Below are 16989 nucleotides of genomic sequence, written 5' to 3'. Positions count from 1 at the left end.
TGTTGAATTGGAACTGGGGGTACATGGACACGGATAGCTTTCAGAGAATTAGTTTCCAGGCCCTCAGATTCCATAGGTATTCTTTCCTAACAGCAATCTGCTTGCTGGATTCTTTTAAGTTATCCTTGTGAACTCTCTTTCCTTCCTTCCTTCCTTCCTTCCTTCCTTCCTTCCTTCCTTCTTCCCTCCATTCCCTTCCCTTCCCTTCCGACTTCATGTCCAATGCGGGGCTTGGACTCAAGACCCTGATATTGAAAGTCACATGCTCTACCGACTGAGCCAGCCAAGAGACCCTAACTCTGCTTTCATTGTTTCCCTTCTCTAGCTTTACTAGATTTGTCCCAAATCATTCTATGGTGCGTTGCTTGAGGACATAAAAACCGGAAGGACAACTGGAGAATGCTTTGTTCCTGAGAGATTAGGTAAGATAAACTGAAGGGGTGGTGCCTTACTACAGACTCTTAGAATTTACTTTTCACTTGTTTTATTATTTTTGTTTAAGTAAACTCTACACCCACTTGGGGCTTGAACTCATGACCCCTGAGATTGAGAGCTGCGTGCTCTACTGACTGAGTGGGCCAGCCAGGCACCCCAGCAACCAGAGATTTAATAAGTCACCCAAGGTCACAGAGCTACTACGTGGCAGAATCAGGACCCGAACTCTAGAATCTCCTCTCTAGAATTTGTGCTTTTAACCACGTACTTCAATGTACGTGCCTTAGCTCTTTTTCTGTGTATTGTAGAGTCAATTGGGACCTGGGTTAGTTGTCATGGGGATACAGATAAACTCATTTATAGAAATTTTTAAAAATGAAGGTGGATTTTCTTACAGATAAAAAATTATTCTGGTTTGGTTGGTTGGTGTGACAGTAAGGACTGACTTTGATAACCGGATTACACGGCAGACATTTTCCATAAATTGAACAAGCTAAATCTATAGTTTCAAGATTTGGATGAAAATATATCAAAAGTATGTTTCCAATGAGACTATGCCAGAAAATTCTGTCTCTCTAGGTATTTTAAAAAGATTTTATTTTTAAGTAATCTCAAACTCTTTTAAGTAATGTCTTGCTCGAACTCACAACCCCAAGATCCAGAGTCACTTCCTCTACTGACTGAACCAGCCAGGTGCCCCAAGAAAATTCTATCTTGGAAACTATTTTAACCTGTGAACAATAATTTTAGTCATTATCATAAAATGTGTAAGGGGGTCATAGCTTTCTCAAAATCTGATGGGGGGGGTTACCTGGGTGGCTCAGTCAGTTGAACCTCTCACTTTGGCTCAGGTTATATCTCATGGTTCATGAGTTCGAGCCCTGCATCAGGCTCTCTGCGGTCAGCACAGAGCCTGCTTCAGATCTTCTGTTTCCCTCTCTCTCTCCCCGTTCCTTGTTCGTGCATCCTCAGTCTCTCTCTCTCAAAACTAAATAAACATAAAAAAAAAAACTAATGGGGATTCTTGAGCGAAACAATGTGAGGACTTCTGGCATATGGCATATGTACACATCACTGGCCATGTGCATCGTGGTCAAGATGAGGTTCCTGGTCAGGAGCTCAGGAGCTGAAGTGGCTTGTCTACGGGTAAGTAGAGGCAGAAGTGAAGCAAGATCAGGGTTTTCTGATTGCTGTGATTTCTGTGACTCCACACTTCCTTCCTTCTTCATTTCTTGATGGCTTATTTAGCAAACATTGACTGGGCACTTACAGATGGAGTAAAAACTACACATTTTTTACTTTTTCTGTAGTTTATATTCTAGTAGAAAAGACAGACAATGAGTAAGCACATCAGATGTTTTTAGGTAGTGACAAGTACTGGGAGCATATAAGCTGCAGAATGTGATAGAATATCTGGGTGGGCAGAGGGGTGGGTCAGGGAAGACTTCCTAGGGAGGTGCTCTTTGTTATGAAGGAGGTAGACTTGTGTATATATGTTAGGGTGTGTGGGAGAAGTGGAGGGGTGAAGGAGAAAGGTTTAGGTCAAGGGAACAGCAAGTGCAAAGACCTTAAGGCAGGAGAAAGCTTGGGGTGTTCTTGGGGTAGAAAGAACTTGTGGAAAACAGTATGGAGTTTCCTAAAAAAATTAAAAAATTGAAATGGCATACCATCCAGTAATTCTAATTCTGGGTCTTTACTTGAAGAAAACGGAAACACAAATTCATTTTTTTTAATGTTTAGGTTTTTATTTTGAGAGAGAGAGGGGGAGAGAGAATCCCAAGTAGGCTCCAAGCTCCTGGGGCAGAGCCCAACACGGGGCTTGAACTCACAAACCATGAGATCATGACCTGAGCCAAAATCAAGAGTCAGACACTTACCTGACTGAACCACCCAGGCACCTTGAAAACACTCATTCAAAAAGATGCATGCACCCCTATGTTTATTGTAGCATTATTTACAATAGCCATGATATGGAAGCAACCTCAGTGTCCACCAGTGGATGAATGGGTAAAGGAGATGCAGTATATATAACAGAATATTATTTAGCCATAAAAAAGAATGAAATCTTGCCATTCATAACAATGTGGATGGACCTAGAGGGTATTATGCTAAGTGAAATAAGTCAGACAGAAAGACAACTACCATATGATTTTACTTATTTGTGGAATCTTAAAAACAAAGCAAATGGATAAACAAACAGAAGCAGACTCACAGAGAAGAAACTGGTGGTTGCCAAAGGAGAGGGGAGATGGGATGAGTGAAATAAGTGGAGGGGATTAAGGGGTACAAGCTTCTACTTATAAAGTAAGTAAGTCATGGGGATGAAAAGTACAGCATAGGGGATATAGTCAATAGTACATCAGTAATGTTATATGGTGACAGATGGTATCTACACCTGTGGCGGTGAGCATTTTGTAATGTATGTAATTGTTGAATCACTATATTGTACACCTGAAACTAATAATACTTCAATAAAAATAATACTTCAATAAAAATACATATATATAAGAACATTTTTTAATGTTTACTATTTTTGAGAGACAGAGAGAGACAGTGTGAGCAAGGGAGGGGCAGAGAGAGAGGGGGAGACACAGAATCTGAAGCAGGTTCCAGGCTCTGAGCTGTCAGCACAGAGCCCAATGCGGGGCTCAAACTCATGAACTGTGAGATCATGACCTTAGCCGAAGTTGGACGCCCAACCAACTAAGCTACCCAGGTGTCCCTAAAAATACATATATATAAAAGGGAAACAGTATATCAAAATAAAAATAGATGTTGGGGGAGAATGGTAAAATTCTACAAAGCAGGCAGAAGCTAAGTCATGCAGGACCTCACCAGCCTTGATAAGGATCTGGTATTTATCTGGAAGACAGTGAGAGGTTTTTTTTTTAAGTTTATTTATTTATTTTGACTAAGAGTGTGAGAGTGTGAGTGGGGGAGGGACAGAGAGAAAGGGAGAGAAAACCCCAAGCAGGCTCTATACTGCAGCGCAACATGGGGCTTGATCCCACGAACTGTTGAGATCAAACCCTGAGCCACAATTAAGAGTTGGTCGCTCAACCATCTGAGCCACCCAAGCACTCCCCATTGAGAGGTTTTAAGGAGAGAGTTGCTATACTCTGATTTATGGCTGTGTTTGCTTTGGAGGGGCTGCAGGGGTGGAAACTGAGATGGAGATTATTTCAAGTAAGACATCAGCAGTCTGCTCTATGGAGGGATTCCATGATGAACAGTGTTAATGGAAAGGCAGAATGGTATGGGATACCATTCTGTCTTCTAGTTCTGGTGATGTATGTTGGTAACTATTGCTATATTAACAAATCACCCCAAAATGTGGAGGCTTAAAACAACAATCATTTTATTTTGTCATGATTCTGTGGGTTTGGAATTTGGGCAGAGTTCAGCTGAGCAGTTCTTCTGCCCTGTGTGGTATCGACTGGGGTCACTGACTTGGCTGTATTCAGTTGGTGGGTGAGCTGAGCTATAAGGTCTAAGAAGGCTTCACTCATAGGTCTGGCACCTCAGTGCTCTTCTACATGGCCAGTCTCTCCATATGATTAGCTTGGGCTTCCTCATAGCATGGTGGCTTCAGGGTAGTCAACCTTATTTATTTATTTATTTATTTATTTATTTAACCTTTTTTTATATAATGTTATTCATCTTAGAGAGAGTGAGCGAGAGAGCATAAGTGGGGGAGAAGCAGAAAGAGAGGGAGATAGAGGATCTGAAGCAGGCTCTGTGTTGACAGCAGAGAGCCCACCGAAGCAGGGCTCAAACTCACGAACTGAGAGATCATGACCTGAGCTGAAGTTGGATGCTCAATGGACTGAGCCACCCAGGTGCCCCTTTATCTTCTTTTATTATTTATTTATTTTAAAAGGAAGCTCTATGCCCAACATGGGGCTTAAATCTATCACTAGGTTTCTGTGAACTGATTAACTGTAATCACCCTGATGGGTTTGACTCACGTATAAATCTATATCACAGTATACCATGTTGGAACAATTTGTAGAATTTTATTCCTCAGTGGATAGAGAGGGCCTGGGAACAGGAGGTATTTTGTTTTGTTTTTTCCTTGTGTTTCCAGAGCCCAACATACATAAGGCATTCAGGAATGCTTGTCCAGTGAATGCATACATCATGTAAGAATTCATTGGTTATCAAACCACGGTGCACATAAGAATTCGCTGGGGTGCTGTCAAAAAGGCATGCCGATTCCTGGGCAAGATCCCAGCTCAGACCCTCTGAATCCAAATGTCTAGGGTGGGAGCTTTTAGGCTGAGTTACACTTTAAAATATACAGTATCCAGGCCCTACCTCCAGAGGCTCTGACGCCATTGTTCTGGGATGAGCCCAAACATCAATGTTTTTATAATCTTCTCAGATAATTCTGACGTGTGGCCAAGGTTAAGAACCACTGCCATAGGATTAGAACCAGCTACCTTCACCTGACTTCCCCGGATGATTCTGATGTAGGTGGTCTATGATAGGTGACGGTGTTCAATTTGCCCAGCACTGCCCTGATTTTAGCTTCCAGAGTCCCACATCCCAAGAAATCTAGGCCTGTGCACACTAGCACAGTTGGTCATCAATAGACCACTATTCACGAAACATTGTAGATGAGGCACTACAAGACCTTTTGAAAAATACCTGCAAGTATCTCATGAAAGCAATGATTCTGCCTCCTTACTTAAGGGGCTAACATAGTAGTATCATAATGCTATCAAACAGAGTCGTCTCCTTGAATTAAGGAAGAGATGACCTTGGATCAGTGCTTCCCTTCAGCCCTGTACTCTGGTACGCTAGGTCTGTTAACCTAGCTAAATAAGGTGTCCATCTCTGGGAATTCTTCCGTATTCCTTAGCATACACGAGGCAGCTTTGAAAGCCTGACCACAATCAACAAGGATGATGTGTTGAGGTTAGGATGAAGTTCTTGTGTCTCTACACCAGTGTGTATTATTATTACTATTACTTATATTATGATAAGGCACAAATATATATATGTCATATCTTAGCGCTGGGCAAGCAGCGTGGTATAGTGAAGAGCCCAGGATCGCATCAGAAAAATGGCTTTGTGTCTCAGCTTTGGTGTGACTAGGTAGGTATATGATCCCAGGTGCCTCTTTTGCTTTAGTTCTTCCTCTGTAAAATGGGAATAATAATGATGTCATCTCCACGGCGCAGCTAGGAGGATCCACTGAAGTAGTATAAGTAAAAGTGGTTCTGTAGACTAGGGAGGGGATATTGCAGTTGTTGTTGAATGGGAGAGGCACAAAAACATTTTTCTATTGAGAGGCCTTGCCCATGACCAAGGCCCTGGTTCCCCCACCCCGAACCACAGCCACAGTTGTGTGGGATTTCAAGGGAGAAGCTTTTTAACACATAATGGGCGTGCAGAGACCTCAGGAGGCTGCGTGTCTCCACCTTAGTTACCCTCAAAGTCGAGTGCGAGTTTGCTTTGCTTTAGGAATAAGAAAAACTTCTGGAAAGGGGGGTTTGTGAAAGCAGGTTTTGTTTTCAAATCTTTTGCTTATTTGTTCCAAGTGTATCCTCAGAGATGCAGCAAAAAGAAAACAACCACAGCCACAAACCCATAATATTGAAAAGCTGGTTCTTAATTTCTGTAGCTAAAAAAGCACTCTTTCAGGCTAAACCACGGAGATTGCTGCAGGCCCCTGGAACTGGGCATAATGATGGTTTGCAGCACGATGAAGGAGGCTGTTAAACTCTGTGGCCCAGAAGCCCAATCTGTGGCCTCTCCAATTACCCAGGTTGCCTAGCAACACCACCAAAAGCCTCCCCACCAGGCCCGCCTGGGCAAAAGTTGGGTACACCCAGCACAGCCTGCTGTCCAGGGCTCCCAGACCACATCAAGGCTGGACTCAGCCTTGGCAGGGGCCCGCCTGGTACCAATGAATGGGTGGGGCCAGTTGTTTAAAGAAACAATTCAGATATTGAAAACCTACTCATTTGAATGCAACTAGCAAAACAGCATAAACTAGTGATCAGAAGTCTCTTTCTGCCAAAGAGGAGTTGTCCTAAGGTGGGTGGCTGTGCCTGTGCTCTTCTGGGTGAGATGAAGAAGGGAAGGTGAACCTGACTTAGTCCCCTGGGTTTCCACAGAGGCAAGTCCTTTTCTTTTCCTAGGCATCTTGACTCCTTGTGGCAGCAGTGGGATTGATGGGGATTCCCAGCCCCATCCTCTGGGCTGCTGACTTTCCACTTGGAAACTCCCGGGCTCTCTTGTGGGTCTGTTTGGGGAGCTCGAGCAAGAAAAGGGAGATTAGGGGAGAGGGAAGGATGGGATGAACATAATCAAAATAGAGATGTATGCTTCTTTAACACTTGGTGCATGGGAGCCACAGGGCCGAGGAACACACAGGGTCTATGGAGTCAGACGCCCTGGGTTCCTCTCCCAGCCCTCCCCTCACTGGATGCATTACCTTGATCAAGTTACTTAGGAGCCTGAGTTTCCTTATCTATAAAAGGGGGTGTTATTATCCTGTTTTATCTTAAAAATTTTTTGTGTTATTATCCTATTGTATAAGGTTGTGAAAATTAATGCTCATTGAGTGTTTAGCATAGAATCTCGCAGGCAGTAATGCTCAGTGTTACAGCAACTCTTATTATTTCATTTGCTTCTTACAATAATTGTGTAAGATACTGAGGAGAGAAAGGGGGGTCTGTTTTACAGCTGAGGAAACTGAGGCACAGGGAAATGAAAGGCTATGTTGGGAGCAGAACTTGGGTCTTCACGGTGCCAAGCAAAAAGTCAGGTGACAAGACCTTTTGTAGCCATGAGGGCATGGTGGCTCTGCGGGTCTCCTCTGACAGGTCAGCGATGGGAATGATAATGGGACAGAGTGTAGAGGAAAAGGGTAGTGGGAGGCGCTGTTCAACAAAAAGTGATGTAAGACTCTTGGTTGATGTGGCCTGGATAGATGCCCCTATCTTGCCTTCCAGTATTTTTTTTTTTTGTTTTTTGGTTAATGTTTATTTATTTTTGAGAGAGATTAAGCAGGGGAGGGGCAGAGAGAGAGGGACACAGAGGATCTGAAGCAAGCTCTGAGCTGTCAGCACAGAGCCCGATGTGAGGCTCGAACTCACAAACTGTGAGATCATGACCTGTTGGATGATCACAGTTTGTGAGAGGAGTGGACCCTGGAGTCCTTACTTTGTGGTTCTCATAGGTGCTGCCCTCTCCATGTCACTTGTCAGAGATCGGCTAAATCTATTAAATTAGTTTTTTCAGGAGTGGGGCTCAGGAAGCTGTATGGAAACGAATGTTGAAAAACAAATGCTTGAGGGGATTCTAAGACATAGCCAGATTAGGGAACTACTAGGCAGACTGTCTAATTCACTGTGCAGGTGAGAGAGAGCCATGGAAGCTGTCTTCAGAGCATGGAAGGGACTGGCTCCAGCTCACATAGCCAGGAAGTGGCAGAGTCTAGACCAGAAAACAGGTCTCCTGGTTCTGTGCTCTCCTTGCACTGTGTCTCCCTCACACAGAACAAGAAATGAGTTGGGGCGCCTGGGTGGCTCAGTCAGTTAAGCGTCTGACTTTGGCTCAGGTCATGATCTCACAGTTCGTGGGTTCGAGCCCCGCGTCGGGCTCTGTGCTGACTGCCAGCTCAGAGCCTGGAGCCTCTTTCAGATTCTGTATCTTTCTCTCTCTCTGACCCTTCCCTGCTCACGCTGTCTCTCTCTCTCTTTCAAAAATAAATAAAACATTAAAAAAAAAGAAATTAATTTAACTTGTAATAGGAAGACCCTAGGTAGAAGGGTTGCTTGGCTATTCAGGTGTTATTAGGTTCTTGGTTGCAAGGGCAGAGAGTGATTCTGGATGATTACACCAGTAAATAAATTTTATTGAAAACACATTGGGTAGGAAAATAAAAACTATTCCTCCACTCCTATCCACACTTCTGACACCAAATATCTGGGTTTTTCACACCAAGCAATTCTGCCACTAACTTCCCCACTGGTTAAGAGTTCAGTTCTACATGACTGCTCCCCACTTCAAATCCCAGTTGCAAGTCTGGACTTCGAATACTTTTGCTCAACTGGCTGTAATTTGAGGTTTCTGTGACCCCCACCTCCTTGGGCTTAATAATTTGCTAGAACAGCTCATAGAACTTAGGAGAGGGCTTTATTTATTATTACTGGCTTATTATAAAGGATACATGTCAAGAGCAGCCAAACGGAAGAGATGCGTAGGGCAGGTATGCGGGAAAGGATGTAGAATTTCCATGCCCTCTCTGAGTGTTTCGTTCTCCCAGCGCCTCACTGTGTTTAACAACCTGGAAGCTTTCTGAACCTTTTGCTTAGAGTTTTTATGGAGGTTCCATTACATAGGCATGATTGGTTATTGGCCATCGGTGCTTAAACTCCATCTCTAACCCTTCTTCCATTCCCAGAGATGGGCCTGAAATTTCCAACTCTCTAACCTTTAATCACATGGCTATTTCCGTAGGCAACCAGCCCCCACTCACCTAGAGTCCCTTCATTATCATAAACTCTGGTGTGGTTGAAAGGGGCTTATTATGAATAATAGAAGAAGTTCCTCCCACCCCTGTCACTCAGGAAATTCCAAAGCTTTTAGGAGCTCTGTGTCAGGAACTGGGTGGGAAAATATTTGTTTCTTAGTATTTCACAGTATCACAGGTAGGTTACAAAATCACTGCAAGGGTGCAGAAACAAGGTTTGGGAAATAAGCTGAGACAAAGGGAGTCAGGCACCTAGGACTGCTACACCAAAAGCATCACAGAGCCAGGTAGGCGAAAATGGCCCTGTTGCTGCTATAGCTGCGTGTTCATTGCTGCAGCCTGTTCCAAGATACAGCTGGCATTGGCCGCTGGATGCCTAACTGACCCCAATCACAAGGCTGGACACTGGACACTGTTGCCACTGCTTTATAGCCACCACTGGAAAGAACTTTACCAGCCTCAAAAATCCTAAGCAAATGCGGCTGATGGACCAAGCCCACGTTACATACCTGAACCCCAGTTGCCTAGGGACCTGCAAGTGTGAGGATTGGGAGTTTTTACCTTCTGTAGTGCTAAGTGGTCCCTGCTGCCCACCAGGGTTCATGAGATTGGGGGTTCTCCAAGAATCCTGACAAATGAGCATTATATAAGCATTATCAAAAGAATATACTGGGAGTCCTTGACATTTGCAGATTCAACACTTAACAGATTTTGTATTTCATTAGCTACCCTCAAAGGCCCGTTGTGAGTGAATGTGAACTGAATGACTTTGGTAGTCATTGACTAGTTAGTGAGCCAGGCCCATCATTCCACTTTGACATCTCACGTGACTTCACTATTCCCTACTAGTTACAGCCTTTGTGTAACCTGCATGTTGTGACTAAACTCTTTGTTTCTTGTTGGAATAGAAAAGGCTTCTAAAAATAAATCACTCGATAGTGCCAGAAATAGAAATGAGAAGAAAGTGAAGAGGCTTGAGAAAGTGACTTTTATTTTTTATGTTTTGCCACAAGTAGAAGTCTTGGATAAATTGGCACGGGATGTCAAGTTCAGCGGTGTCTAGGATCTCTGATACCAAGAGATGTATGATGTGTGTCACATAGGTCCAAGGAAAAGTGCTTTGGCAAGTTGTTTTAATGAGTGCTTCAGCCAGTGAAGAAACTGGTCTTCAAGAGAGAGGTTAAAGTTTACTTAAAGGTGAAAAGAGGCACAATTACCTGACCAAGTTTCTATTTTCTTTTCTTCTTTGCGACCTTGGGTGCAGAGTGTTGAACATAGTTAATTAATACTCCTTACATAACAAACCTTATAAATAAGCTTACATTTGCATTTGTAGAAGATATTTAGGATCTGAAATGTAATCACTTAAAATTTTCTGGCTAAAATTTATAACATAATTTTGGGAGACACTATATGGTTTCGAAGGCTCTTGAAAGGTTTTTGGAAAAATCTCTTGGCAATGTCAAGGATCTCCTGTGTAAATCTCCTTAGGGAAATCTCTCTCTACATTAAGAAAAAATTTTTTTCACGTTCATTTTTGAGAGAAAGAGACAGAGCGTGAGTAGGGGAGGGCAGAGAGAGGGAGACACAGAATCGGAAGCAGGCTCCAGGCTCCAAGCTGCCAGCACAGAGCCTGATGTGGGGCTCAAACTCACAAACCGCTAGATCATGCTAGATCATGACCTGAGCCAAAGCCAGACACTTAACTGACTGAGCCACCCAGGCACCCTCTGCTTTTTTTTTTTTTTTTTAAGGCAGAAGAGTGTTCTGGGTAAATGAGCATTGCCCCACCCTTTCCAATCCTTGGCCAACACAATGGCCCCATGATTCATATCATGAGCAATGCTTATTCCAAACAAAGACAGGATGTAAGGAAGTTCTTTCCAGTTTTCCTCTAATTTCTTTTTTAAGTTTGTTTATTTATTTATTTTGAGAGAATGAGAGAGAGAGAGAGAAAGAGTGGAGGGGCAGAGAGGGAGAGAGAGAGAGAGAACCCCATGTAGGCTCTGCCCTGACAGCATGAAGCCCGATGCAGGGCTCGAACTTAAATCATGAGATCATGACCGGAGCCAAAACCAAGAGTCATATGCTTAACCAATTGAGCCACCGCACTTTTCCTTTTCTTAAGGATACTTGCTGGGGCACCTGGCTGGCTCAGTTGATAGAGCATGTGACTCTTGATCTCAGGGTTGTGAGTTTGAGGGCCACACTGGGCATGGAGCCAACTTAAAGAAACAAAAGGGATACTTGGCAGCCATGAAGAGAAGGTCTTTGGTGCACAGGGGGAATATCTTCATTTTTAACTTGAAGAACATGAGTCTTTTCTACTCCTCCAACGTTCTTTTTAACAATCCACCCTCACTGTTCCATATTGGTAGGATGAAAACTTTTCATAACGGTGCCATCCAGTTTTGATCTGTGTGTGTGTCTGTGTGTGTGTGTGTGAGAGAGAGAGAGAGAGAGAGATTTCAACAGAGTTGACAGCCACTTGCTAAAGATAAAAGGAAGGAGGTGAGGCACCACATCAAGCCAACATTAAAGAAAGCTCAAGAAACCTGGATGATCTTTGCTTAGTGAGTAAGAAACAGGGCAGTAAGTAATTCCTCTCAGTATATTGCACTGTGATGAGAGCCAGCAAGTGAATAATTTGATAGCTGCGGATGCATCGTAATCATTGCTGACTTGTTTTGAGACTCCTGCTTTATTTAATTGGGCCTCCAAAAATTCTCGTAATCTAAAGTATGCCTCCAGAGACTCTATCCCAACTTTGACCTGTAGAGCCCATGGAATATCCAGGCCACGCCCATGCAGGAACAAAATTAATGGCATAAGCTTAGATTAGCCTAGGGAGAGAAAACCTTGGACCCAGGAGCAGACATGCTGGTGAGCAGATTTTCAGCACAGTGTAAGGAAGAACTAACTCCCTAAGGATTAGAACGGGCAGAAAATGCAACAACCCAACTGAAATACATTCCAGTTCTTTGTGATTTTTCATTACTATAAATAGTTCTGCACTGAACATCTTTGAAATATAGCTTTGTATACTTGCTCAAATACATTTGCAGGATAGATTTCTAGGAGGAGGGTGATTCTGTTGAAAGTCATAGGCTTTTCGGGGCGCCTGGATGGCTCAGTCGGTTGTGTGTCCGACTTCGGCTCAGGCCCTGATGAGTTCGAGTCCTGCACTGGGCTCTGTACTGACAGCTCAGAGCCTGGAGCCTGCTTCGGATTCTGTGTCTCCATCTCTCTCTCTGCCCCTCCCCCACTCATGCTGTCTCTCTCTGTCTCTCAAAAATAAACATTAAAAAAAGAAAGTCATATGCTTTTCTATTGAATAGGTGCTGCCCAATTGCCTTCCAAAAAGGCTGCACCTGTTTCCCACAGCCTCCAACATATGAATAGTCTTTTCATTGATTAGTAATGTTTCCAAGGTGGTGAACTGTGCTCAGAAATTCAGGCGTGGGAGCAGAAGATAAACAGGAGTGGGAGGGACAGGGAATGTCAGAGACTGAAAGCATACCTGTGAGCATCGAGCAGCAGATGTTGGAGAGATGAATCAGGGAGAGGCCCCTGTCTCCAAGCAACAGGGCACACAGACGGGGATGGAAGTCACAGTGTGACCGTCATTGAGAAGAGAGGTAAAACCAAAATGCTGCAGTGGCCACCAGCATTTTCATCTGTTGCCAGAGCCTGAAGTAGCTAGAGCTGCACATCACATCTGTCTACTGTACATGCCGAGGAAGAAATCAGACCCGCAGTGAGTCTTGGCTAAATTGAATGGCTCAGATATCTTTGCAGCTCGGGAAATACGTTTCACTAAAATACCTAAAATGGTGGACTCGACTTTGTAAAATTTTTGGAAAGTTTGAAATCTGGAGAAAAGAGAAAAATTGGAAGAAATGTAATTCTTAGTTTTCTAGCTTTTATAGCTACCAAGCTGTTTATTTACATTGTAAAATTTTATTTTCTCATAAAGTGATTGTGTATGGTATTTCAATTTACAGTAGAGTTTATTAATACAATGTTAAACATCACTAGTTGAGCTCATTTTTAAAATGACTTAGGGGTACCTAGGTGTCTCAGTCGGTTGAATGTCTGACTTTGGTTCAGGTCATGATCTCACAGTTTGTGAGTTCGAGCCCCGTCAGGCTCTGTGCTGACATCTCAGAGCCTAGAGCCTGCTTTGGATTCTGTGTCTCCCTCTCTCTCTCTGCCCCTTCCCTGCTTGCACTCTGTCTCACTCTCTCAAAAATAAACATTAAAATTTTTTTAATGCTTTAATATTTGCAGTTAAACACTGAGTCTCCAATCCACACTGTGTTTTGCCAATCATGAGAAGGCACAAAACTGGCAGTAGTTGACAGCATTCAAAGAAAATTAATGAAATAGTTAGGTCCAGACTTAGTGTCTGTCCCTGGGAAGCTGGGTGAGTGGGAAGGTGGAAGATGTAGCGGAGGGAGGAAGACTTTCTTCTCAGAAAAGTTGCTGGGGGAAAAGTCACATGAAAGGGGAATTTTCTTCCCTAAATTTTCTGAATATAACCTATTGTTTAATGCGGAAACTACCTAATGAAATATTTTAAAGAATTAATTCAGTATGAGTTGATTTCCAGTAACTTGCAGTGTGAAAATAGACCCTAAACTCAGCCCATCCTTTTCATGTTGCCAGCCAGGCAGCCAGCCAACCACCCATCCATCCATCATCTGTGCATCCGTGTATCCATTCATCCATAGCTAATAATCACTAACAATTATGGAGTGTTTCCTATGTGCCAGATACTATTCTAAGTACTTTACATGAATTACCTCAATGTTTGTTTGTTTGTTTGTTTATTTATTTGAGAGAGAGAGAGAGAAGAGACAGAGAGTGAGAGAGAGAGAATCCCAAGCAGGCTCCATGCTTGGCATGGAGCCTGACATGCGGCTTGATCTCACAACTGTGAGATCATGACCTGAGCCAAAATCAAGAGTTGAGGCTTAACTGACTGAACCACCCAGGAGCCCCTGTTACCTCCAACAATCTTTCCAACAATGCTACAAGGCAAGTTCTATCATTATCCCCACTTTAAATTGGAATGTGAGAATTTCCTGAGAAGTTAAATATAGAATTACTATATTAATTACTATACTTAAGTATATACTTATATTAATTATATTTATTATTATTATACTTAATTAATTACTATACTAAAGGAATGTAGTAACTGGGGCACCTGGCTGGCTTAGTAGGTGGAACATGTGACTCTTTTTTTTCCTCCTTAGAATTTATTAAATTCCAGTTAGTTAACCTACAGTGTAATATTAGTTTCAGGTGTAGAGTTTAGTGATTCATCACTTACATACAACGCCCAGTGCTCATCACAACAAGTGCCCTCCTTAATACCCATTACCTATTTAACCCATCATCTCTGGCTACAACTCTTGATTTCAGGGTTCTGAGTTCAAGCCCCACATTGCATGTGGTACCTACTTAAAAAAAAAAAAAAGGAATGAACCTTGAAGACTTTCTCCTAAGTAAGAGAAGCCAGACTCAAAAGACCCCATATTGTATGATTCCATTTTCATGAAATACTCAGAAGAAGTAAATCCATAGAGACGGAAAAGCGATTGCTATGGGCTGGAGGGAGATGGGAATGGAGAGATTGCTTAATAGGTTTGGGGGTTTTGTCTGGGACAATGAAAAAGTTCCTAACCTAGATAGTGGTGATGGTTGCATAACATTGTAAATGTACTTAATACCACTGGATTTTATACTTTAAAATGGTTAAAGTGGTAATTTTTTTAGGTTTACTTATTTATCTTGAGAGAGAGAGAGAGGGAGAGAGAGAGAGTAAGAGAGAGAGAAAGAGAACATGAGTGGGGGAGGGACAGAGAGAATTCCAAGCAGGTGCCCATTGTCAGCACAGAGCCCAGTGCAGGACTTGAACTCACAAACCTGAGAGATCATGACCTAAGCTGAAATCAAGAGTCAGATGCTTAACCAACTGAGCCACCTAGGCGCCCCTAAAGCGGTAAATTTTTATGTTATATTACCACAATTTAAAGAAATGTAATCTGAGGCTCAGAGAATTCAAGTGACTTACGGAAGTTTACAGTTGATACTGTAGTAGAGCTGTGTTTTAATCCCAGTCATCTGGTTCCATGGGTCATATAAAATATATATATATATATATAAAATTGATGAAGCACGTGCTGGTGATACACTGTATCTAATCTTTGCAATGACCTTGAAAGTTTTGCATTATTGTTTTGTGTGTGTGTGTGTGTGTGTGTGTGTGTGTGTGGTGTGGGTAGGTAGATAAAACATACATAACTTAAAATTTACCATTTAGTCATTTTTAAGTATACACTTCATTGGCATTAAGTACATTTACATTGTTGTGAAACTCCTAACACCGTCCATCTCCAGAACTTTATCTTCCCACACTGAAACTTTGTACCCATTAAATCAGACAACTCCCCAGTTTTCTCCCTTCCCCCATGCCCTCGAAACCACCATTCTCCGGTTTCTGGTGCCAGGCCCGTGGCCATTGCCTGGGGTTGCAAAGAAAACTCAGACGAAGCCATTCCCCCAGTCCGGCTCGTATCAAAGCCTGTGTTCCTATCCTCCAGTGACCTTGCCGCTAGCACCTCGTCACCGAGTCAGAGAAGTCCACTTGCGGGACAAGAGTGTTGTTGAAGCAGGCAGAGGGAATGCCTGTGGCTTGAGGGCGGGAGAAGGTAGTCAGTGAATAAAATATGGTTGAGATGAAAGATGGATGAAAGAAGGTCTGTTAGGAAGGCTGAAGATGAGAAGTGGGGACACAACCCTTGCCTGCTTTTTACTTCAGATTATTCTGAGGAAGGAGTACGTGAGATTTGGCGTGGGTATGTGCTTTCAAACCCAAAGGGTGCTCCGCCTGCGTCTTGGGACTCACATCACTACTTAAGTGGATTTTTAAAGTTAACTTTTTAAATTTTTTTTTAATGTTTTATTTATTTCTAGGAGAGAGAGAGAGAGACAGCGTGAGCAGGGGAGGGTCAGAGAGAGAGGGAGTCACAGACTGAAACAGGCTCCAGGCTCTGAGCCGGCAGTCAGCACAGAGCCCAACGCGGGGCTCGAACCCACGAACCGCGAGATCATGACCTAAGCGAAAGTTGGACGCTCAACCGACTAAGCCACCCAGGCGCCCCTCAAGTTAACTTTTTAAAAATATTTATTTTTGAGAGAGAGAGAGAGAGACGGATTGCAGGTGGGGGAGGGGCAGAGAGAGAGAGAGAGAGAGAGAGAGAGGGAGACACAAAATCTGAAGCAGGCTCCATCCAGGCTCTGAGCTGTCAGCACAGAGCCTGATTCAGGGCTCGAACTCATGAGCCCCGGGATCATGACCTGAGCCAAGGAAGGACGTTTAACCAACCGAGCCACGTTTAACCAAGGTGCCCTTGAAGCAGATTTGTTTGAAGGGTGTAACTCAGGAGATCAGTTCCAATGGGGGATACAGATGACCAGCTGGTTAGGGGTACAGACTCCAATACGCTGGGCCACAAAGGGGAGGGGGAAAACAGTACAGTAGTTGAGACTTTAGGATCAAGTCAAGGTGTCTTAGAGATGGCTTTATTTATTTATTTATTTATTTTTAAAAGTTATTTATTTATTTATTTTGAGACATAGAGAAAGCTTGAGTAGGGGAGGGGCAGAGAGGAGAGGGCAGGAATCCCAAGCAGGCTCCACACTGCCAGCACAGAGCTCTGATTCGAGACTCAAACTCGTGAACTGTGAGATCATGACTTGAGCTGAGGTTGGATGCTTAACTGACAGAGCCACCCAAGCACCTCTTTGTGTGTTTTTTTAAAAATTAAAATAGTAATACAAACTTTGAAAATCAAATATAAACAGAGGCTACCTCTGAAGCTAATAAAAGCTTAAACTTCAGGTCCCTTTCACTTGCATGGCCTCCTTCAAAGGCCAGTTTCNTGAGGCTTTGCAAAATCTGGACCCACCCCTGCACAGGAGCCAAAAATCGAGTGAAATCCCACCCACCAAGCAGATACAATCACGGTTAATTCTCCAGATCTCTTCCTGTGTGT

At 43.2% G+C, this 16989-nt stretch overlaps 1 protein-coding gene across 8 annotated transcripts in view; it reads left to right on the top strand.

Annotated features, from left to right (window-relative positions):
• The first annotated feature begins 329 nt into the window (after window positions 1-329).
• The window catches only part of RHBDL2 (rhomboid like 2), a 46151-nt gene continuing 29491 nt past the window's right edge, over window positions 330-16989 (top strand). For 6 of the 8 annotated variants that reach the window (XM_077753163.1, XM_077753158.1, XM_077753162.1 and 3 more), the window contains exon 1: window positions 330-422. The gene's annotated coding sequence lies outside the window, so the exon portion shown is untranslated. Of the gene's footprint in view, window positions 423-6431; window positions 6481-16922; window positions 16986-16989 lie in introns of those variants that run through there. The other 2 variants (XM_077753156.1, XM_077753157.1) reach the window with 2 other exon arrangements.

This window comes from Crocuta crocuta, unplaced genomic scaffold (assembly GCF_008692635.1).
Source record: "Crocuta crocuta isolate KB4526 unplaced genomic scaffold, BGI_CrCroc_1.0 scaffold303, whole genome shotgun sequence".
NCBI lineage: Eukaryota > Metazoa > Chordata > Mammalia > Carnivora > Hyaenidae > Crocuta > Crocuta crocuta.
Note: the sequence above shows the minus strand (reverse complement) of the source record. Positions and strands in the feature narration are given on the sequence as shown.